At 40.5% G+C, this 25,438-nt stretch overlaps 1 protein-coding gene across 1 annotated transcript in view; it reads left to right on the top strand.

Moving 5' to 3' along the window:
* SLC39A8 (solute carrier family 39 member 8) overlaps window positions 1–25,438 on the top strand; it is a 71,851-nt gene that overhangs the window by 15,070 nt on the left and 31,343 nt on the right. The window lies entirely within an intron of this gene.

A 25,438-nucleotide genomic window follows, 5' to 3' on the forward strand; every position in this document is an offset into this window, starting at 1 on the left:
GAGAGAGACAGATTTAATGAAGATCAGTGTAACAGAGTGCCTGGATCACTTTTTGGGTAACTACTTGTACAATGGGGGTTGCCAGCCCCCAGCTCTGGCTCAGCTCCCTGGACTAGTATTGAAGAAGCGTGTGTTTACCTCTTACTCCCTATGCAATGTCTAAAGCACATAGCTCGAAGCAAAATAACTGTGTTAATGACAGAGCCAGCACTATCATTATCCAAAATAGCTGGATGTATTTCCACTGATAGAAAGTTTAACTGTTTCTGACCTGCAATGGATTCATAACCCCTCTATCAAGGGTTATCTTTTACTTTTTCACCTATTTACTTCACTAGGTACTTAACAAATATCTCATTATTAAAAAAAAACTCTTTATTGGAAAAAAAATCATAAAAAAAAAAAATCATCCAAACTTATTAAATATATTTTAACCTGAAGCAGTTAAGCAATGTTGGTCTTTTTATTTCTTATAATTGTAATAATAGTACTATTGGGGTCTTATTAATATCATTGTCACTTTATAGAAACATAGCAACATAGAAGATAAGAACCATTCAGCCCATCTAGTCTGCCCAATTTTCTAAATACTTTCATTAGTGCCTGGCCTTATCTTATAGTTAGGATAGCCGTATGCCTATCCCAGCATGCTTAAAGGGACACTCTAGGCACCCAGACCACTTCTGCTCATTGGAGTGGTCTGGGTGCCAACTCCCACTACTCTTAACCCTGCAAGTGTAATTATTGCAGTTTTTTATAAACTGCAATAATTACATTGCAGGGTTAAATCCACCTCTAGTGGCTGTCTATTAGACAGCCACTAGAGGTCACTAGAGGTCACTTCCTGGGTTCTAGCACAGGAAACCTGTGCTAGAGCGTTGCTGGACGTCCTCACGCTGTGTGAGGACCTCCAGCGTCGCTCAAAACCCCATAGGAAAGCATTGAAATGATTTTTCAATGCTTTCCTATGGGGAGACGTAATGACGCATTGCCGCGCATGCGCATTAGGTCCCCTCGGCCGGTGGGCGAGATCAGTCTCGCCCACCGGCCGACGCAATGAAGAGGAGGAGCGTCGCGGAGGCGGAGACTGCCTCAGGTAAGTAACCGGGGATTGCGGGGTGGGAGGGAGAGGGACCCTCCAGTGCCAGGAAAACTGATCGTTTTCCTGGCACTGGAGTTTCCCTTTAAACTATAACAATAACATTGATATTTAAAGGGACATTCTAAACATCATAACTACAGCCTGATGCAATGTTCATGGTGTCAGATTTATTAATTGACTGGTTAATGAATAATGTGAAATGTTATACAAAACTAATATTACTATAGCAGAATACCAGCTATGGTTGGTTGCAAAATCAAAAGAGTCTGGAAGGACCATGGGCGCCATTTAAGTGTCAAGTCATTCTAAAATGATTTGGAAAAATGTATGTAACTACACTCACTCCCATCAGTCAGAGCCAGGGTGCTTACTGTTCCGGAACCAAACACCAGATTCCCAGGATCAATTAAATAAAATAAGAGGGGTTCAGGCACTCCTTGGTTAAATATAGGCACTTTATTGGAACCACAGCAACGTTGCAACGTTGCTGTGGTTCCAATAAAGTGCCTATATTGAGCCAAGGAGTGCCTGGACCCCTCTTATTTTATTTAATTCTAAAATGTTTGACTTCTTACCCTATGATCCAGGGGACTCCTGGTACCATTACCACTTTATCAATTTTGTCACAGAAGACATGCACATAGCATGGAATATGTTAGGCAGTGGTCTCCTGGTTTCCTGATATATATTATCTTTGTAGTTGCTGTCTTGATATGAAGTAATAAAGGTATTTGACTTTTATTCAATTTCCTAGGGTGAAGATGCCTTTTTGTGATATTCCCCAATAAGGGGTCTGGCCAATACATTATATTTAGCTTGTTGCTAGTTTAGAAATACATCTAGATGTTATTACTGCTCAAGGTAATGCTGTTTTGTGTTTTTTCTTAAAAGGGCAGTTGGGAATTTGATGCAATAATTATGTACATTTTTCTTGGCATGCAAGAGTTGTATAAATATGTAATGCTGTCTCTGTCTTTATCCCAATTTTACAATTTTCTCACAATGATCAGGTGTGAGACAAATCCCTGGAAATGAAAGACTGCCCCAACTCTCCCTCATATTCCAAAGGCTATCTTGCTTTTAGAATTGTGTTAAACCATTAAGCCAACCAGCTATACAGTGACCAATGGTCTGGTTTCCCCTCATTTCTCATGAAAGGGAGGCTCTGAAATAACTATAGTATAACAGTCCCTGTCCACAAACCCTCCAGTCTTCAATCTTTTTTATAAGAAAAATAAGTTGACCTCAATAGAACGGTATTATTCATCGATGAAGGGCACACAGATCTGTCTATTAAATGTAGTGAGCATAACTGACAGAGTAATAATCTCTTGCTTTATACAGATTGATAAAATGAATATTCCACAAAGTTTTAATGCTTTCGTAAAACAACTCTTCAAGGGAACCCTAGGTAATTTGTCAAAACTTTAGCAAACAGTTTGACTACTTACATTGGGGAAGGGGGGTGCTAGGGAACTTGTGGCAGAATGACCAGTACAAACACACTATTGTAGAACACACTATTATACGGGTACAATGGAGACCAAAGTCCCTGCAAAAAGGTCCAACAGACTGCAGTAGGAAAATGTACTTCAAATTATATGGAGGTTCAACCCACTTTGCTGTTAAGTTGAAACACTAATTGTGGTCGGGCCTCAAAAACATTATGGTGTGTTGGACCATTTTTTTTTTCAATGTATATGTTTTATTAGTTTTTACAAATAATAACAATTTTACATACAGGGGGAAAATAATACAGTACAATAACAAAAGAAGAAAATGTGCAAGGTTAGTAGGCTCGACCATAATGTTACAAAGCCTGAGGTAAATGTTGTGGTCAACGACACATGTATCAATAAGCACCAGCGAGGTTAAGCATCAACGCATTGCCTCTACTCTGTTCTTTGTGCAACCTGGCTACTTTATTTCGGGCATCTGCGAGGTGGTTTCATCTTATCTTGTTACAAGGTGCATGCGTGTATGCGGCTGGGTTCCAAATGTTTTTTACAGTATCGGCCAATTTCACATCATAAAAAACGGTGCCTTGGCGTTTGATATTAATATGCCGAGTAACCAGGCGCAGTACAGTCTGCGAACTTGCGAATCAAACACAAAACAGGCCATAACAAGCGTTAATTCCCACTTGAGTGTTGCGAACCATTTTTAATGCACAAAGGTGAGTAGTCAAAGGGAACAGAGCGAAGGACGAGATTACAGGAGAGTGTGGTACAAAAGGGGGGGGGGACAGGGGGGTGGGTTGTGAAGGTCAGTGTATACCCCAAACATTATAATAGTAGAACAATTACATTTCTTAGAAGACCGTGTTTCCCAATTTTGCCAATTGATTAGAAATTTGGCCAAACGGCCTTGCTTTGCCCATTCTTTTTCATGGTAATACGTGGTGTCAGTTCTGCGAAGGACCTCTGTTACCGTAGGACAGGTGGGACTTTTCCAGTGGGTTGCTATGCTAATTTTGGCAGCTAAGAGCATGTTGATTATCGCATCTCTTGCAGGGAAAGTCTGCAAGTCATCAATGAAGTGAAGCAAGTAACTTTTGGGCGTGAGTGGGATCTTAATTTTGCAAAGTGAGTGAATGGAGTTTTGTATGTCACGCCAAAAATTACGTATGTCATCACAGTACCAAAATATATGTTCCAGAGATCCTTCCGCCTTACCACATCTCCAGCATAATGGGGAGGAGTTAGAATAAATTTTGTGAAGTTTGCTCGGGACCAAATACCACCTCATCAGCATTTTGGCATATGCTTCCCACAGCGTGGCACATTTAGATGATTTTTGAGTGCATGAAATAGTATATTCCCATTCATCTATAGTGGGGGCTATACCCAACGTTTCTTCCCATTTAAGCATGTAAGGCAATTTTGCAAGTTTGCTGATGTCGTTTTTCATTAAGTAGCATAGGGAGAGAAATTTACAAGAGTTACGTGAAATTGTTGCATTGTAACATTTCCTCCCTAGTCGGCTAAATGCCATCGGGTTAATATATTTGATTGAGTTGGAGTGAAGTATGTTTTTCAATCGGATATACAAAAATATATCCCTTGGTGGTAAATTGTATGTCGCCTGTAGTATTGGAAACGGGTGTAACCCATTCCTATCGAATAAATTGTGAACATGGGTGATGCCTAGTGTCACCCATTTGTGTGTTGGGAGATCAGGTGAAATACTGGAGAGGGCTGATAGAGGTGCCAGATACAGTGACTCCTCTGTAGGCCACAGTGATTTGCTCCACTTTTGCCAAGAGTTTAGGAAAAAGCGAGTTGTTGGGAGCATGGAGGGATGTGACGGGGAGCCGGAGGTCCACAAGGTATTTGGGAGGGAAACTAAGTTACCGCAGGCGGATTCAAGTTTCACCCACACCGGTTTCGTCATGCCCAATAGGAGGTTGAGGCCTTGCGCCAATAATGTTGCCCTGTAGTAATGTGCTATGTTTGGTACACTGAGCCCACCTTGTCGGAGTGGACGCCAGAGTGACCGAAAGGCCACTCTTGGTGGCTTCCTTTTCCAGATGTGGGCGTTAATAGCCGCTTGAAATCGTTTGATAAGAGAGGTAGGCAGAGCTATGGGCAATGTTCTGAACAAATAGAGTATATGGGGAAGAATCATCATCTTTACTGAGTTAATTCTGCCTATCCATGATGTGTAAAGTTTTTCCCACTCGTTCATTTGTTTAGTGATTTTTGTGAGGACCGCTATATGGTTTTCTTTTATTGTCTGTGACCTAGAGTGTGTTAGTTTTATCCCTAGATAAGAAAGAGCCTTCGTTTTCCAGTCAAAGGAGTATTTGTCTTGTAAATCCTGTGTTACTTGTTTGCTGATGCCTATAGGGAGTATTTGTGTTTTACCGACGTTGTTTTTGTAATACGATATGGAGCCATAATTAGATAAAGTACTTAAAAGCTGTGGAATGGAGTCAGTCGGGTTAGCAAGGAAAAGCACAATATCGTCCGCAAAGAGAGCCAATTTTTTCTCTCCTGTTGGGGTGGCAAGGCCAGGTAAATTCGTGTCAAGTTTTATTGTTTTAATCAGGGGTTCTAGACACAGGATGAATATCAGCGGAGACAGGGGACACCCCTGTCTTGTTCCGTTTGATATTTGGAAACTTCTGGATGTGAAACCAGAATTGAAAACTTTGGCAGATGGTGCGGAGTAAAGGGCCAGAACACTGGTCTGAAAGGCTTGTGAGAATCCGAATGCCGACAGAGTCGCAGTCATGTATTCCCAGTTTAGGCGGTCAAATGCCTTCTCCGCGTCTAGCGCCATTAAGACGCCCTTTCCGTTTTGTTTATTGGCCCAGTCAATCAAATCCATGCAATATCTGGTGTTGTCGCCTACTTGTCTCCCAGGAACAAACCCTGCTTGTTCCTCCGAGATTAGAGTATGTAAGAGGGGTTTAAGTCTGTTAGCAAGTAGTTTAGCGTATAATTTGACATCTGCATTAAGTAGGGAGATTGGGCGTAGGTTGCTGCAAATAGTTGGTGGTTTATTAGGTTTAGGCAGGGTGATGATATAGGCTTCCAGCATTTCGTTGGGAAATTTGCCTATTAATCTGATTTCATTAAATAGTTTAGTGATATGCGGTGTTAGGGATTGTGACATTCTAATATAATAATAGTTGGAGAGGCCATCAGGTCCTGGGGCTTTATACTTGGGCAGGGAGCGTATTGCTTGTGCTACTTCCTCCTCTGTGAACTGTGTATCTAGGATATCGTTTTGAGGACCTGTAGTTTGTGGCAGTGTAATTTGGGATAGATAGTGTGATATCTCTAGAGAGTTCGGTACGTGCGTGGTCTTGTTGCTGGCCAGATTATATAGATCTTCATAGTAATGGGACAATTCATCCACAATATCATTAGGGTTGTAAATTCTGGCGTTGTCTTTGGAGAGAATATACGGGATTTTTGTCTGCAAGTATTTAATTTTTAATTGATTAGCTAAGAGTTTCCCTGCTTTGTTGCCTTGAATGTAATATGATTGGCGTGTCTTAAGTAGGCGTCTGGTGTACATCTGGGCCTGGAGATTTTGAATTTCACCTTGCAGTTTAGCTATTTGTTTGGAGGTAGATTTAGATGGAGATTTTTTATTAGAAGTTTCCAGTGTGTGGAGGTTTTGACGGAGTGTGGCGTCTTTGGAATTGATTTGTTTTTTGGCAATGGAGCCTAATTTAATGAATTCCCCTCTGATAACCGCCTTGTGTGCAAGCCATTGGGTTTCCACTGATGTGTCTGCGGTGGAGTTGAGGGAAAAGTAGTTATCAAGGGTTGTGGAAATCTGTTGACTATTGGTGGGATCGTCCAGAATGGCCTCATTTAAACGCCACTTTCCTCTCCCTCTTGGGGGATATGGTACCTCAAGTGTGATCAGTATAGGAGCGTGGTCTGACCACGTTCTAAGGCCAATGGTTTGATCTAAAAGATGGGGAAGTGTAGATTTGTCAATGAAACACATGTCAATGCGCGTATATGTCAGGTGGACGGGCGAGAAGTATGTGTAATCTTGGGCTGTTGGAAATAAATTCCTCCATGTATCGTAGAGGTCGTGTTTATGAATGAGTTGCGAGAGCAATTTGCTGTTATGTGCGGAGGATTTAATGGGGGTCTTGTTGTTTGTGCGTTTGATGTCCAGAGAGGGATCTAGGGTGCAATTACAGTCACTGCATATGATTAAGTGTCCTTGTTTGATGGATGCAATTTTTTTGAGTGCCTTGCCTAGAAAAGAAACTTGTGCCTCATTGGGGGCATAAAGGGAGGCTACTGTCAATAGTATTCCATTCAATTCACCTACCAGTATAAGTAGCCTGCCTTCCTTATCAGTATATTGTTTGCGTAATGTGAACACCCAGTCCGTGTGGAATATTATTGCAACTCCTTTGGATTTGGTTTGCGAGTATGCAAAATAAGCTGTGTGGTAGTTCGGGGAGCGAAGTTGGGGTGGGTTTTTACTAGTAAAGTGAGTTTCTTGCACACATACATTGGCCGCTTTTGATTTATGCATTTCCTGCAGTAATTGCTTTCTCTTATAAGGGCTATTGAGGCCTTTGGCGTTTATGGAGAGGATTGTCATGGATTTAGGAGCCATAAAGGGTGGGTATTAATAATGCTAAGGTACGAACTATCCTGATGAAAGATGCATTGTGAGCTCTGAGTACCTTGAGCCATGAGAGGATTGGGTCATTCGTTGTCAATGAATTCGTGATGGTAGAACGAGTGGTCGCGGGGGAACGGCAGTAAGCACGCCTTTCCTGCAGTGGGGTTTCCTGGGAACCATCTATGTGAAGAACAAGAGGGGGAGGGGGGAGGGCAAAAACAAAAGAGAAAATACAGCAATAACGAAAGTATTTACATACATAACCCTTAGTAAGGTTAACAAACGTGGCCATACTCAGGGTAGAAACTATTATACCCATGAGTGACACGACGAGGGGCTTTAAGGCTCCTCCCGACCTATGGTTTACAACCTTAATTTGACATAATACCAACAATAACCACATATGTGGAATTTGAAGAGCCTTAACTTGTATGAAATCTGCTCTCAAAGAGCTCCAAGTGGGACGTAAACATCGTTCGTGTATGAACGTAAACTAGGAGTGCATGGGGTATGTTAGAGTACCACATTACGATATGCAAGTAGTATGAGCTTGGTGAGCGAATTGTCAGAGGTGCATTAGAGCATCAAGATAGCATTGAGATACAGTTTACAGTATTTTCACATGTGATGATGGTTCAACCTGGTGCACCAGGAGATGGTGAGGTTGCACACTAAGTAAAGGAAATGCATGTTATTTTAACGCTACCTAGAGAAAGAGCGCAAGTTAATGCTAAATATTGCTGAGGGGGCTCCACGTGGCTTGGGCATGGCCCATGTGGCGTACATTAATATGGGGCCTATCCCTCTAAGTGAGTGATCAATTAGGGCAAAGACATAAACATAATGTGCGATCAGACAAAACAATATCACCAAGGCAAACCTCATAATAACATAACCTGCATGTAGGTAAGTATGCTTAGAGAGTTCAAGAGTCTTTGGCTGGAGAATGAGCCATTTGCCAATCTGCTTGGAACCTCTTAGTTGATGCGGTTTCTACAGGTTCTGGCCCTTTGGGCGATCCGGTCCATAGGCCCCAGGATGTAATCAACTTCATACCTTCTTTCGGATCATTTGCCACATAGTTCCGACCTTGTCGCCATATAACCAGTTTTGTGGGGTATCCCCATTTGTAGATTACGTTGTTGTTTCGTAAAGTCTTAGTGATCGTAATGAATTCCTTCCTTTTCGCCATCGTGGTCGCTGATAGATCTGCGTATAAAGCAATGTGTTGGTGAGGTTCTGGTAAAGTTGAGATTTTTCTCGCTGCCTGCAGTAGCGTTTCTTTATGCGCATAGTAGTGGAACTTGACAATAACATCCTTTGGGACTTCGTTTGCCAAGCGAGCCGGGCGTGGTAGCCTATGCATGCGGTCGTAGGCCCACGCTGAGTCGGGCAGGCTCGGGACTAGAGACTTGCATAAGGAAAGAATGTAGGCTGGCAGCGCATCGCGAGATACATCATCCGGTATGCCTCTAAATCGGACATTTTGTCTTCTAGACCTGTCCTCTATGTCCGCCATTTTGGTCTTTAATAGTGCGTTTTCTTCCGAAAGCACCTGGAGTTTGTCTGCTATGTCATTGTGGGCCGCACATAGTTCATCCGTTTTGTTTTCCAGGTTATTTGTTCTTTCACCTATGTTGGAGATTTCTCTGTGTAGTTCTCCATTTATGCGATGAAAGTCGGCTGTTATTGTCGCTCGGAGTTCCTGCAACATCTTGTGAAGGCTGCGCTCCGTGACAGGGGCCTCTGAGTATTTGGTAGTGTGTGATTCATAGTCAGACTGGCCATCCGACAAGTTAGGCGAATCGTCGCCATCTTGGGTTTCTTTGCGGCGTTCCGATCTCTTCATTCTGGGTGTTTCAGAGAGTTTTAATTGTTTAGACGAGGGCATAGTGTATCTGTGCCCTCTCCGATGCATGTAAGGTGAGTTGTATGGAGGTTTATTGCTGAATGCTGTGAATAAAGTCGCTTTTAGGTCGGGATGTTGGCGGAGCTCCTAAGCCATGCGACCGCTCTCACCGGAAGTCAGACACGCCCCCGTGTTGGACCATTTTAATGAGAAACGTTTTTTTTGGTGTTAGGATTCTGGTGTTTTTGGTTGGAATTTTTTGTGTTGGAACTCTTAGGAGAAAAATATGCTTGCTCTTTAAAAAGCTAATATTTGTTGTGGCATTGCAAATCCCTAACAAAATCTAAACAAAAGAAGAACTAAAATGCATTCCTGTGTATTAAACAGGATCGTCATTACACCTGATATAAAGTCATTTTATAGATTTTTGGTCATATTTTGTAACATTTTTACCTAACCCCCATAACATTTTTGGGGCTTTAACCCCTTCATGAGTGGTTAGGAAAATCCTGACAGGTAATCGATTCTTAAAGGGATACTTTGTTAAGTATTGTGTTTGTTTAGCAAAAAAAAAAAAAAAAAATCAGATAAATAACCACTGTTTTCAGCTTCCGCAAGTTACAGGGCTAAATTATGGATTCTTCAAAGTTTAGTTTTCAGATGTGGACTATGATCAGACTGATTTGTTGTGTCTGTATTGCATATGGATCAGTCCAACATCCCACCAATTCAATGAACCTTCCGAGTGTCCCTACGTAGGAGGTACAGTCCTATTTCTTTTATTCCACTTTTTCACTTAATGTCCCATTTTCTTAGTGGCTCCGTGTGTTTAAGCCATAATATAGAGCGCCACAGCAATAAAACTGACAGCAATGTGTCTTTAAACTACAATAAATGGGCTTAGAAACCAATTTGAGTAAGTAAAATTCTTTATTTTTCACCTATAGTAACAATATTTTTTTTATGTGTTTTCAACAACACACAAATTGCATTTGTTAGTTTTGTTACACATCTGCATCATGAAAGTAAAAAACCCAAACCACATGTAAATGGGTGACGAAGCAGCTAGTTACACACTCAAGAATACTCTACAGATCAAGCCCCTACACCCCCACACACAGGGTGAAGAAAGAGCAGAGGTTATAAGACAGGACTCCCCTAGATCTATTGGGATCCAATGGGCAATACTTTTTATTTAAAAAAAATAAAGTTAGATACATCCCAATACATGTCCCTTAGTTTCAGTGGCACGGAAGAGAGCACTTCATTGTGATAGTGGAATTTACTTTAGCACATGTGGGGGTTTCACTTTCAAGCTGTTGTTGTTAGTACCACTTTAAATTAAGTTCTTTATAACAACAACAACATTCCTTGCTTTTCACTCAAGGCAGTAACCCTGCTGGCATTCCTCAGAGTCATTTCGCCCTATGTAATCCATGTGCAAAACATGCTTTTGTAAGAGTTTGAAGTCCTTCTGCACCTATTTATTGGAAAGGCTCTAACATTATAATTTTAACCCCTTAAGGACCAAACTTCTGGAATAAAAGGGAATCATGACGTGTCAGGCACGTCATGTGTCCTTAAGGGGTTAAGAGCAAGTCTACAATACTTGAACAACAATGTACTACCATGTATAACTTTAACCCCTTCACTACTTGGACTTTGTTGATAGAAAAATCATTAGCATAGCATTTATTAGTTATGTTAACAATTACCAAATTTGTATTTGTTACTTATTTAATTAGCATTTATTAAACAATATTTGGGAAATACAGTGTCTTTTATTTAGGGATTTCACACAGGGATTGAAATGGTATAAAGTATAAAATCAAAAGTGCAGTTTACGTCACAAAAATAGATTAAAAAAAATAGGGTTAAATAGATTACCTACAGTTATTTGCATGGTGTTAGTTGCAGTACAGCTTAATAAAAATGGCATCAGAATGCAAAAACAATGTCTGCATTTGTGCATAATGCCCATATATACTAAATACAGTTAAATCATACAGTTGTATTGCTAAATAAAGTTATTTAAAACTGCTATAGAAATCTTTATCAATCTCTGGGCTACTAATGCATGCGATGCTGACAGTGAAATGGTAGAGTCTATTCACTGCTCCCCCTCTTGACTGTAGGATTGATATGACCCATTGGAACTTCCTGTACGTATAACAGGGGCCCACCTTACATTTTACAATTGTACAATTACATGCATTATATCAGTGACTAGTGGCTTCTGGCAGAGGCATTCAGTCCTCTACAGGCTGGTTATCATAACTAGAATATAAATGATACCTGGGACTTTTTCTGTCAGCTGGGGACATAATTAATGGTGACCAGTTAGCTGTATGCAGTGCTTAAAAGGAGAGCTGCGTACAATCCTTAAATAATAAAATGGCTGAACTTCTGGGTACAACTACGGTCCAAGTGATGTAATTTCTGACATCATTCTGACATCTGACATCATTTCTCGCCTTACAGCAAGGCGAGATCCATGGGGTCTTAGGAGAATCTGATTGGGTCTTCCGGCAAGCCCTTTGCAGCACAATCACTGGCTGCACTGCTAAATTCCTTATTTTGAACTTAAATTAATCTCTCTTCTGCCTAATACAAGATAGCAAAAGGAAAAAATTACAATCATAAATTATAAAGCATAGTTCTCTCATCTCCTATTTTTAAAATATATTTTAATCCATCAATAAAATAATCTAATCTTAGAATTGCATTGAAAAAACATCTGATATTGTGTAGACACTAGGCATGACAATTTTTGTAGCTATTTTTGCATGTCAGCACAGACAGTGGCAGAACAAATGTAGATAGGGCCCCGGTGGAAGAAATTATTTTGCACCCCCCCACGCCAACATATTCCACAGCAGTGTGTGCGTGTGTTTATAGTGTTGGCATTTGAATGCAGTTGTTTGTTAATATGTACTGTTGCTACTTAAAAGCAATGGTGTACAAATGTGGTGTGTTTGAATGCAGGGGTGTGTTTGCATGTAGCATTTCCATTTGATAGTAGGAGTGTGTTTGTATGTAGTTTTGATGTTTGAATGCTGGGATGTATGCACATATACACACAGTGACACAGAAACAGACTAACACACAGATACACACATGTATTCACGCTGACATACACAGATAGAAACATATACTTGCACAGACACATACACACACACTGGCACACACAGATACAAACGTATACCTACACAGGCACATGCACACACACTAGCACAAATACAAACATATACCTACATACACACACACACACACACACACACACACTGACACAGACACTGACAAGCACACAGATACACACTGGCACACACAGATACACATATCGACACATATCTAAACAAACACACTGACACACACAGATACACATACCTAAACATACACACTGGCACACACACACAGATACACACTGGCACACACAGATACCTACATTTATAAACACAGAGGCACATACAGAAATACACACTGACACTTAGAGATACACACCGACACACACAGATAAACATACCTATACATACACACTGGCACACACATAGCTAAACATACACACTGGCACATAAACAAATTGCAATCTACAGATTGTTAACCACTCCCCTGCTTCCTCCCTGCATAGCTGATCCTGCAGGGATGCAGTCCAGTCTGACCTGGCTCCTGTTTAGTAATAATACCCATCGGATAGCCCTTTGTTTATGGACTGCCCGATGAGCCCCCAAAGCATGTGGACCCTAATGCAGTTGCACTGGCTGCACCAGTGGTAGTTCCACCATTAAGCACAGACATACTCCCATATTTTCCTGCTGTTCTGTCTTCCCGAAAGGCCTTCCTATTTTTTTTTTTGCAGTACCAAGAGTGGCTGAGCTTTCTCTGCTGAAGTGCTTTGGGAGAACCAACATTTTCACCTTGCACAAGTCTATTTAGCATTAGGATTAGGTTTGTTTTATGATTAGGGATGAGTTTAAGATTTGGTTTAGGATTTGAATCATGATTAATTTGCAAATGATAAATAAATAGTATTGTTGATGCAGAGTTTAGGTAATGTAATTACAGTGACACACATGAGATTCTTTCTTGTATTCAAGTCTGCAGCTGCTGCCTCTACCCCTGTCTGCCTCTGACCTGCCTGCTGTCTGCTGACATCATCAGAAGTAGTGGTCTGAGTCAATCACAATGCTTCCCCATAGGATTGGCTGAGACTGTCAAGGAGGCAGATCAGAGCAGAGCCAGCACAAGTAAAACACAGCCCCGGTCAATCAGCATCTCCTCATAGAAATTAATTGAATCGAATTGAATCTCTATGAAGAAAGTTTGGTGTCTGCATGCAGTGGGTGGAGACACTGAATGGCAGTGCTGCACACTAGGCAGCAGTGCTCCAAGAAGCACCTCTAGTAGCCATCTGAGGAGTGGCCAGTGGAGTTATCACTAGGTTCTAATGTAAACACTGAATTTTCTCTTACCTTTGTGGATGATTCTTTTGACTTAGCCATATTTCTAGCATGCAGTCAAATGTGACACTCAACAAACCCCTAGCCAATTCAGGTATTTCAAGTGTTTCAGCTCAAGCACACTTGGTGCAACTAATGAATCTAAAAAGACAGTGTTTACTGCAAAAAGCCTGAAGGGAATGATACTACTCACCAGAAAAAAATATAATAAGCTGTAGTTTTTCTGGTGACTATAGTGTCCCTTTAATACCTCAAAATTTGAAAAAAACTAAATGGTGAAAAAATAAAGTTAAAAATAAATCACCTCAGAGTCCCCATGGTGTCCACAATGGCAAATAATATGCATTTATGGAGTAATTTAAATGTGTGAGCTACTAAAATAACCTCTAATGCACCATAGTCCCATTTAAAAAACACCCCAGAAACTGCAGTATACAGGTTAATCTCTGTACGCTCACAAAAACTTGACTATGTTAATCTCTACGGTCACAAAAACTTGACACTGTATGCTCACAGAGCTACAGGCAGTTGCCTCTTTCCTTTATGGGCACTAATGGGGGAGGGAGTGAAGGCACTGCAGTCCCTGGTGTCTAGTGGTCAGGGAAGTATGGACTCCTTCCTACTTCTTTTTCAGTATACTGCAGTTAACAGGCAGCAGGTTCAGACCACTGCGTTATGGTCGGCTGCCCAAGGAGATAACGTGGAGTTATAATGTCATATAGACCGGCCCACTCTCCTCTGGTTGGTGCAGCAGCTTCAAGCTTTTTATAAGCTCTGCCACAGCGCTACCTGCGCGCCTGAGAAAGAGAGCTAACAAATGAGTATTCTCCTTCTTGTGCATAAAGCATTACACTGCACCACCAATGACCTGACCCAGCAACTAACACTCCGCAGGGGCAAATGTAGACTGGACCTTGCATAAGCAAGCTGTGTTAGCCGTCCGGCGCCCCTGCTGCCATGGTGCCGTGTGCGGACGCACAGCTAGAAAACCCCTAAGGCCATCTTGAACATGACGCACAATGATGGGGTTACTGTGTCGTAATTCTGCAATAATGGCCATACAACATTACTGTGAAGGGTGTGCCACAATTACATCATCCAGAAATGCAGACCTGGCACAAGTTTCCACTTGAGCCATAAAAGTAAACCTGGCAACATTTTAACACCACAGTAACTTTGTTGCAACCCCAAGTCTGTTTCCAGGTTCTGGTTGCCAGATGCAATGAATATCCTTGTGCACATATACCTTAATAGATGCTGGTCTCACCCACAATCCCAAACTTGTTATTGTTTGGTAACAGTTTTTGAATTAGTGCTGTATTGTTTGTTAACATAATCACAATCCAAAAAATGTCCTAACCATTTTATGCTGTTAATGCCCCTGAAGTTAGAAATCATAATTAACTTAAAACCGTCTTTAACTCTAGTAACCATGGATAATTTTACCGTTATGAGACCGTTATGCCTTCATTGTGACATAAATGACAAACAAGGGCAAATTTGCAGACTTTTCAATTTCACAGTTAAAAGTTATCAACAGATACGTAGAAAACTGAGCACCAAATGACTCTGGGTAGCTGCAGATGGCACTACAAAAACTCCCAACTACGCAAAACGATGGCTGCACAATTTGACTATTGTCCATTTGTTATATTTGCTGATTTTTTAAAAATACTTATTTATTTGCTTAGAATAACTTGTTGGCAGAAGTTAACATGTTTCAGGGCTTTCAAATTTCTCCACGTGCAATAGCCACTGGTGAGTAGACATTCACCTGGTGAATGTGCCATGGGCCCCTGGGCTTGTACTGGTGAGCAAAGTTTAGGCCTGTTTAGTTGCATAGGACTTGAAATCCTAAACCCTCTCGTACATAGTTATCAAACAATAGATTGAGATCAAGTCCATTATTTCTAATCTCTTTGGTGATTATCCTTGGGCAGAGACGTTGAGTAACAATTTTATATTTTAAATATTTGCATATCCATATTGTTTATCTAACACAAATCATCAATACTATTATCAGACTTAAATAAATCTCTGGGTGTTAGTCGTTACAAAATCTATTTAAAAATGGATTTTAAATGTCAGAGCTGTCATTGATGTACTATTCAACTTTCTCATTAAATTTAACTTCCTTGTGCTTGGAAGATAAACAGATATTTCCCTTCCTCATTGCTTCATTCACCTGTATGCGATCTATAAAATAGTGCATTTGCCAGTTATTGTAAGGTGTAAAGTTTGGCCTATTGTATCAGCCTGACAGTTATTAAAGTTCACTATTTCTGTTATCCCATTAAGCAAAAAAATGTTTCTTGTAAAAAAAAAATGAAAATAATTAAATAATGAATTACCATTTAAATTATACTCTAATTTTAAAAAAACAAAAAAATTTTTTTAGCTTGTCTCAGATGGTTAGCAGATGAAGTCACCAAATTATTGAAATTCCAATTACATTGACAGACACATTATGTGCAATATTGTATACATAACACTACATTACAATATTATTTTCAATCATTTTACATGGGGAGCAGGGGAAACAATCTCAGATCACAGAAGCTCTGCATTTGTATGACCTGAACTAATTTAGATAGAAGCAGATCCACATTAGAAAATTTAGGGGCAACTAAAAAGTTAAGATACTCCACACCAGATTCTAATCAAACGTCCTGCTTTTAATCCTTTGTGCGTTTTTTACTCTATTCCGTAGTTATGTGCTTTTGCTATTTTGCCCCTTATGAAACATGTCCCTCTTCCTTTTTCCTTTTTAAAATGTGTTGTTATTCCTTTTTTTTTTAAAATTCTTTATTTATTTCAAGATGGAGTGAAAACATACATCATATCCATAACATGAGTATACTATAAAGATACACACGTGGACGTATACATGTTAGCTATAGTGTTATACAAGTGGGCGAATATCATACATCCATAAAAAGTCTAACATATGTAGCTCATAGAATCATGCTATACATTGTGTCATAAGTTATTCCTATTTCTGCTCTTTTCATCCCTCCTGTCTTCTTTTTGACCAAACTTACCTTTTCTGTCTTCTAGGGTTATCTGGTCCTCTTAAACATGTTTTTTTTTGTCCCACCTTTTCCTTTTTTATATCTCCCTACTCCCCTGACTGACATTGACATACAAACTGTCACCTAGTGACACACATCCTGTTACATACAAACACGCTAAAACACACATACTACACACTAGTAGATGGACAGAAACGTTCATGTACAGTGGCACACTGACAAACACACTCGGAAAGAGGTGCAAAAGTTCACACCAATACATACTGACAATAGTGATGTACCTAACTGTTCGCCGGCGAATAGTTCCTGGTGAACATAGCGTGTTCGCGTTCGCCACGGCGGGCGAACACATGCGCGGTTCGATCCGCCCCCTATGCCCCACTTTTGTTCTAACAACACCAGAGGAAAGTTACACACCTAGGGTAAAGAAGTCAGTTTTAGCATATACTATACACTCAGAACTTCCTAACCGTCCTGGATTGAGTGGGACCCTGTCACACTACAATTTTCTTCTTTGGTATCCGACTTCTGGAGAAGCCACAGAAATGCTCATAAACGCCTGGTGCTTTTTTAGTACTTTGAGGCTTTGCAGACTTTGGTAAAGTCTTAAATGGACTACTGCAGCCCAAAACCTAAATGTATCACAGTATCCGGTACACCCCTTTTCAGCCATGCATACACATGTCCACGATTCCTCTTTTGGGCAATACACACTTAACTGCTGGCCCACCCATGCTGTTTTCAGCAGCCTTGTGTTTTACAATGAACTGCCCCACCCCTGGCCTGGCGGTTACTGTCTTCGCTATCATCAAGACATGCCTAACATGATAAGAAAACTATGCACTTATCACTCTCCAATTCTTTCCTCCCTGCCCCTGGCGTGTCTTACCGTCTCAGGCTCATAGTGTTTGCCTCCATCTTCCACCTTCGCCCCCACCAGTCTCTGATGGAAATTCTCAGGGTATTTTTGCAGTGATCTCTCTGGGATGCAATGTTCTGAATATACAGTGCTTCTTGTTTAATAAAATGTTATTTTCGGGGGTTAGGTATGCTGAGCTCTGTATTAGGTAGGTAGTGTACAAGGAGATAATTTCCAACCAAACTTTATCAAAAATACTTAGGCCTATTTACATCCTTTAGTAAATAGTTAGCAATTTCCATTTAGACTGCCTTTTGAATTGCGTGAGGTTGTTTTACATACTCTGCTTGTGAATAACATCTTGTTGTAAATACCTCATGTCATTTTCTCATGATTGACATAAAATAGCAAACTCCTTGAAAATTATTTGAAATTTTACTCACATTTATACTTTATTCATGAGTTATTTGGATGATCTGTCCATGTTGTTGTCTTTGTTAATGCTCACAATTATGGTGCATTTCAACAGCCAATTTAATACGTCCATCAGAGATACACTCTTGAACAAAAATAATCGAGGACTAAAGTTGCTAGAGTGGGAGCATGATCAAAAGACAGGAAAAATTAAATTAAGCTGGTAGATGGAGTTTGCAATCATTTTGACAGACTTTTTGGAAGGTATATTGGATGACTGGGGTTATGGGTTTGGATGGACAGATGGGGTAATGGATGTGTATGTATGTATGGGATTAGTGGGTGTTGAAGGTTGCCTGGTAATAATTGTTGTGAGTGTATTGCTAGGGCTAATGGGTGGGGACAGATGGCTTTAATTAAATGTGTACCTGGTGGTAGTGCGTGTGGATATATGGCTGGGAGTAGTAGGTGTAAATGGATGGCTATGGGTCATGTTGAGGAACTACAGGCTGTTGTATATCCACCTCCTTTTTTTGAAGATGTCATTGGATAATAGCAATAGTGATCAACATATACGATGATGCTGATATTTGTCACTTTTAAGGCCTCTGTTCAGTTGTAATTCCCGTCTCCTGAGCCCTGAGATATGAGACTGAGCTCGGAGTTTATTCAAATTATGCAAAAAATATGCATGACAGGATACTTACTTTTTGAAACCGAAGCATAACTTTTGCTTATAATCTACTGTAACAATTTGAGCAAGAAATCATGTCAAACTGTTTCTAGAATAAAAGCACAGAAAGGACATACCTACAATATATACATACCATTTTTGAGCAATTTTTGCTTAAATCCTGATTTTTGGTACAAGATTTAAATGGCTAATTTTGAAAGTGTAAGTTTTTACTCTAATTGCAACTAAGCACAATAGTCATATTAATCAGACATATTACAATCGGACGCAAATTCATACACTGAGACCTGTGAAAATGGAGGGACTGACCACATCTGGCCCACCCCTTGCATATGCCTGTGATATTGGGGGTGTATTTTGGCCTACTAGAACCATTCTGAAAAATAACAGTTACAAATCACTTGAGGAAGAAAAGTGAAATGTACTAATGAATGGATATTTACACATATTTTGACTTTGTTGTTTTTGTCATTAGCAACTAAATTCTACAGAATTAGAGACAGAACGCATTGGAATGCCAGGGTAATACCTATTTAATCAGATGTTTTGCCACAAGCTCCAGGTTTTAGCTTTGCATATTTTTCTTGAATTTTTTTTATTTTTTTTTAAATTCCTACAATGTTCCACCATGTAACTAAACAATTCAGCCATCCTTCACATTCCACCTGTAATCCAGGTCCATTAAATAATAAAGCCTATATTACTTGGAAAATGTTTTATTTTTCTGTTAATTAGTATGTTTACCAAGTTGTTGATATCAAAAAACTGTACTTTACCAAGTTGTTGACTGTAAAAAAACACTAAAATAAAATTACAAATACCCGAAATTCCCGAAATGTTTTTATTCAGTAAACACTGAAATTGATTAAATTTGAAACAGATTTTCCAAATTTCATCTAAAATCACTCATTTGAAATAAATAAATAAACAAACAAATCTTCAGCTCAAGTTATAGTAACAGCTTGCTTTTTCCCCCCTAAATTTTGCAGTCAGGTTTCCAATTCACTTCAGTTAGTTATTTAATGGGCGTCTTTGACCGACTTATATTAGAGATCATGTTTTCCACTTGATTACTGTTGTGTAGGTTTGCAGTGTATTACCACACACTGTTTAGTGAATCATCCCCACAACATGCTGCACTGAAGTCTGTTTATCTGTAAGGTGATGTCCCAGCAAATTCTGTAGCGTTTAACCCCTTAAGGACACATGACATGTGTGACATGTCATGATTCCCTTTTATTCCAGAAGTTTGGTCCTTAAGGGGTTAAAACTTGTTTACAGGACCAGACTGATAAGGTAACAAAGTCCCACCCACTTAGCTAGTTTAATTTGGGGAATTTTTAAGGTTGCTTTTCTTTTGTATCATAAAAAATACTCAGCATTTTTCAAATGCATTGAAAACGATACCATTGGGGGCAGTTTAGATAATAAATGCAAATATATTAACAACAGTATATAGACTTGAGCGCCATCAACGTTTTCACTTCTTACAAACACATTCGGACAAAATAAATGTTTGTTTTATCTAAACTGAATTTCGTCCATTTGTTCATTCGTTTTCAGACTAAATTCATCTATTATTTTTGTATGTTTTTCTCTGAATCTGTACATTTGTTAGCAAAAATTCTAGCATAATACATATATAGAATCTTTTGCTTAATCTAATGAGAATAAGTTGTTTGGGGCATGGCAGATCCCCTTTAAATTTTGAAATTTACTTTGAGTTTAGTATATAAACCTGCAGATGTTTTTGAACTACATTTCCTTCTAAACTCAGCCATCCTTTATATAATTCCTAAACATCATAAAGTCATTTGTAAACCTATCAAGGAATCCAATAGTTTTCAGTAAACCTATTACAAGTAGTACGTGTTAAAAACAAATGTCTACATGGAGATGCATAAAAAGTGATTGTTGGGGGCGGGGCCTGACCGCTGAGCGAGGCAGACGTGTGTTGCTGTATCTCTGGGCCGGCGGTGGATATCCTGGCCCACACTGAAGTTCACCGTGCTACTTCAGCTGCACTTACATTGTGCTCAGATTGGCATTCCGGAGGCACCCTGAAGCCTATTCTAAAGCAAGATGGCGGATGTCCCCCATGCTGATGTACAGGGCCTGAGCCCATTTCTGCGGCCCCACAGTAGATCGATGGACTATACCTTGAAACGCCCAGACAAGATTTTCCAGGGCTTTTGGCTTAAACTATGTAAGCGCATGAAAGCCTCGCTGCCTGCACTGCAACCACAATGGAGACACACCATACCGGAGCGAGGGATACCCCCTCAAGGCACATTTACTCACCGTGTTGCCTGCCCTCTCAGACCGAGAGCCTCACAAGGCACTGCCTCTAAGCTCCACGACACAAGCCGCGGATTGTCTGCCGACAGAGATATTCTCCACCTAGATCTTCCTGCTACCCCCGGCTGGGGAAAGGCTTACCACCTCTAGTTCCTGGGGGCTTCCAAATCTGTGGACTGCAGCACCTGGCACTCATACAGGCCTGCAGCTGCAGGGCCCCTGATCTGGAACTGTCAAGGAGACGTACCTATTGGTACCCTATACTTTCCACTCAAAGGGATAAGCTGACCGGGACTCAGGTGCCTCTGCCTGTGTAATGTTATTTTGGGTTAATCTCTCGTGTTGCCATATGTAGCTTGAGTGGCTGTGCCTGGCTATTTAATTATTATTTTTTACTTCTTACTCTCCTCTTTTAGCCTTTTCTTGTACAGTGCAGCAACCTAATGTCTAACACTTCAGTGGAAATCTTAGGGCAAATTCAGTTTCTGTAATGTCAGTCTCATTGGTTCCTCATTGCCTATTTTACCTGTCGTTAACCATGTCTCCTGCTGTTGGGGCATTGCAAGGCTGTATGTAAATCTGTGCACAGCAAAAATAAAGAATTAAAAAAAAGTGATTGTTGTGCTAAGTTCTAAAAGTGGAGCAATTTCTGTGGAAATCAATAGAATTTTTAACCATAATCGTGTTAGGGGGAGACAACCTTTGGCACTTCAGAAGTTGTGAACTACATCTTCCCTAAAGTTTTGCCAGGATTTTGGCTGTAAGAGCATTACAGAAGTCGGTAAATGCATTTCTTTAGCCGAGTACAAATCCCATGATTTGCAAATAATTATGGCTAATGGAGCTGATCAAATTATACATCATTTTCCTATTCCTGATCTAAGTGTAAGTTAAGGAACATAATATTGGTAAAGGGGTTCCCTTGCTATGTGTTTGGCAAATAGCTTATGTTTTAGTTGGAAATGTTCTTTTCGGTGAGATCAAATAGTCTAAGATGCAACAAAGTATTTCCTTATACCAAGCTGTGTCACATCTGAAACTTGCATTGTTAAATTGTTAACGCAATTTGGTTTCACAATGCCTGCTTGTTTCAGGAAGATAACCGTTCTGCATATTTTAAATATCGAGTCATCTGCAATACTTCATCTAAGCAAACAGGTGGTAAAAGTTCAGATGTAAGCAAACACATGGCAAAAGTTCAGTGCACTCATTTGTAATGGTTTACATTTAAAATAATTAAGCAAACCAAAGGATAAAAATATTCCTTTGTTTTCTTTTAGGCTGATTACTGAACCACAACACATGTCACATCATTACTTTTCACTTATTGTTTTGTTTTTTGGTGCGTTCCACAAATCGGGCTCAGACTTCTGTAAGGGATAATATAGTCAACCATACCACTTAATCTCAATGAATTGGTCTGGGTGCATGCCAAACAGTTGATATGACAGCCAAAAGAGGTGCCTCGAAGGCACTGAGTAAAACTTGGCTACATGATTCAGAAGCCCCCAGAGCTCCGCGCATGCACATTACGTTCCCATTGCTCCTCTATGAGGAATATTGGATTCCGATCGCGGATCAGTCCATGCCTCCTCAGTGATGTCGCAGAAGGTAGAGAGGAGAGCAGTACAATGGGTGCTTTGGACCTGGAAAGAGGTAAGTACTGCAAGCAGGGGTGTGGACCTATTTCTGACTAGGGACAGCAACACTTTAGCATTAGGAGTACATGTTTGTATTCCCAATACAACAGTGTTCCTTTAAATTCCCTTCATCCTTATATCAATCTTTGATCCATTCATAGGTAATGATATATATTGCAACATCCTGGGTGTTGGGCAAAAGGAACATCCCCAAGATGTACTTGGAAACCAAAGTAATCTGAATGTACCTTCTCTGGTTAAATACTTTGTTGTTATTATTATTTATTAAAGGGACACTGTAGTGTCAGAAAAACAAATCGGTTTTCCTGACACTATAGTACCCTGAGGGTGCCCTCACCCTCAGGGTCCCCCTCCCTCCACCGCCGGGCTCCCTTACCTCTCCTCCACCGCCGGGCTCCCTTACCTCTCCTCCCCCGCCGACGTCAGCAGAGCGGAATGCACATGCACAGCAGTGCCGCGCGCGCATTTAAAGTGTCCATAGGAAAGCATTTCTAAATGCTTTCCTATGGACGTTCTGTGTGATGGAGGCATAATATGCCTCCAGCGTTGCAGATGCGCCTCTAGAGGCTGGCTTAACCCCAAATGTAAACATAGCAGTTTCTCTGAAACTGCTATGTTTGCATCTGAAGAGTTAAAACCTGAGGGACAATATATCTGCTAATTATTGTCTCCTTTATTGTATGTCAATACAAAATAAAGAATTAAAAAAAAAAAAAAAAAGGGACCTGGCACCCAGAACACTTCATTGAGCTGAAGTGGTCTGGGCAGTGTCCCTTTAAACATTAGCAGGAATATTCACTAGACTAGAGGGTAAATTATTTGAACAGTGAATTTAAAATTTTAGTCCAAACTAGAAAAATTCTCTTAGACAGCTGTATTTCCAGTTTGATTATTTTGGCCTAAAACTTGAAATTGACTTTGTGTTCTAGCACTTTCACACTTTAGTGAAGAAACTTTTATGACAGACAAATCCAATATTTGTAAAATATACAACAATACCTTTAAAACTGTGGCAAAGCTCATACCTAGAGTTGGGGTAGTGGGATGCTTTAGCTAAGCTGTTCTGATTTAAATTGGCTTCCACTGTGTGTACATTTTAATTTATTCCACCCTTTTGCTTACCCAGAGCCACCTTGATATTTGTAATCTTATTACTCCCCCTCCCCCTCCTTGACTTGGCATTGGAAGTGTTTGGTTTGTTTGTTCCATTAAAGAATGCTAAAACATATTTAGTCGTTTGTCTTTGTATGCATAAAGTGTCACATAACAACTGAAGGAAAAACCCTTCATCCTCGTGGTTTATTGAAATAATTGCTCAATACTCTGTAAATAGAAAGAAAAGCATTTAATCCTAATGACCTAATTTAGATTGTATGTTATATTTCTGTCTATTTTACATTAACCTTGTTCGCAATCTTCTATGTCATAGCTTTGATTCCAAATGCTATGCTAATTTTTGAAGCAAGTCATAAGACTACTAAGGTAAAAAGGTGGCAGAAGCATATTCAGTGATAAAATAAATAAACAAATAAATAAATAAATTTAAAAAAAATATGCATTTTAATTTAGACCCATAAATTTGGAACAAATAGAATAAGGAGCACTCTAAGGTTAACAATAAATATGTTTCTTTTTGACCTCCAGTTGTTCCTTAGATTCTTTAGAGCCCATTGTTTTAAAATAATTAAAATAATAATGATAAAAAAACCTTCATCTTACCTGTAATCCTGTGCTGGGACAATATCTTTCTGGCAGCAACTCTGTCTCCTCTGAGATCATAATCCTTGAATATCTATGTCCATGTCAGGAATTCGACAAGACAGTTCTCCCCCTCCTGGCTGAATTAAGCATGGTAAAGGATCTTCTGTATCCTCTAACCAGTCTCACAGGAAGCTGCTAGCTGGGAGCAATGAACAGCTTCCTGTCAGACCGGGTAGAGGAAACAGAAGATCCTTTACTACGCTCAGTTCGGCCAGGAGGGGGAGCGCTGTCTTGTCGATTTCCTGACATGTCCATAGATATTCAAGGCACAGAATACGGGAGGGGGTAAAGACCATAAAGGTAGGAGGGGCGGATGGGCTAAGAGGCACACAGAAGAGCTGGGGGGGCACAAAGAGACAAACAGAAGGGCTGGAAGGGACAAAGAGACACGAGGGACTCACGAGACTCACAAAGGGGCTGGAAGGGCAAAGAGACACAAAAATGGTCTCGGGGAGAATAAGACACAAAAAGGGGCTGCGGACGAGACACACAAAGGGTATGAAGGAAGAAAGAGACCCACAAAGTTGCCAAGAAAAAACATTTGGGGTGGGGGGGGGGGGGGTGCAAGCAGCTTGTCTTGCCTAGAACACAAAATAGTCTCGCACCAGCCCTGTAGGGGCTTAATGCTAGACAGTAAACTGCAGTAATATAATTTGAATAGGCCAGGCCAATGAGAGAGACAAAGATTGGAAACCAGTACTAAATCCCAGCACCCCCCTCTAGCCAACAAGCAGACTCCACTCACATTGCCACAGCCAGTATGCGACTCTGGAGGCCGGCCTCTGGTATATCCCAAATGGCACCGTCCACACCCTGTGCCAAAGCGGATCCTCCCGCTACTTCTTGACACCCTGTGAAGGTGGAGCACGTTGACGTTGCGTTGTAATGTGACGTGGTGTTGCATGCCTCGGTGCCCCTCTAGGTCCTCTACTGTCCAGCCGTGGCCATCGCAACACTGACTGACACACACACACACACTCACGGACAGACACACACACACACTGACAGACATACTCACTGACAGATACACAGACACTCACTGACACACACACACTCACTGACAGACACAGACACACTCACTGACAGACACACACAGACAGACAGACACACACACACCTACTTACTGACAGACAGACACACTGACACTCACTGACACACACAAACACAGACAGACACACTCACTGACAGGCAGACAGACATACA

The sequence above is a fragment of the Pelobates fuscus genome, chromosome 6 (genome assembly GCF_036172605.1).
Source record: "Pelobates fuscus isolate aPelFus1 chromosome 6, aPelFus1.pri, whole genome shotgun sequence".
In the NCBI taxonomy this organism is placed as follows: domain Eukaryota; kingdom Metazoa; phylum Chordata; class Amphibia; order Anura; family Pelobatidae; genus Pelobates; species Pelobates fuscus.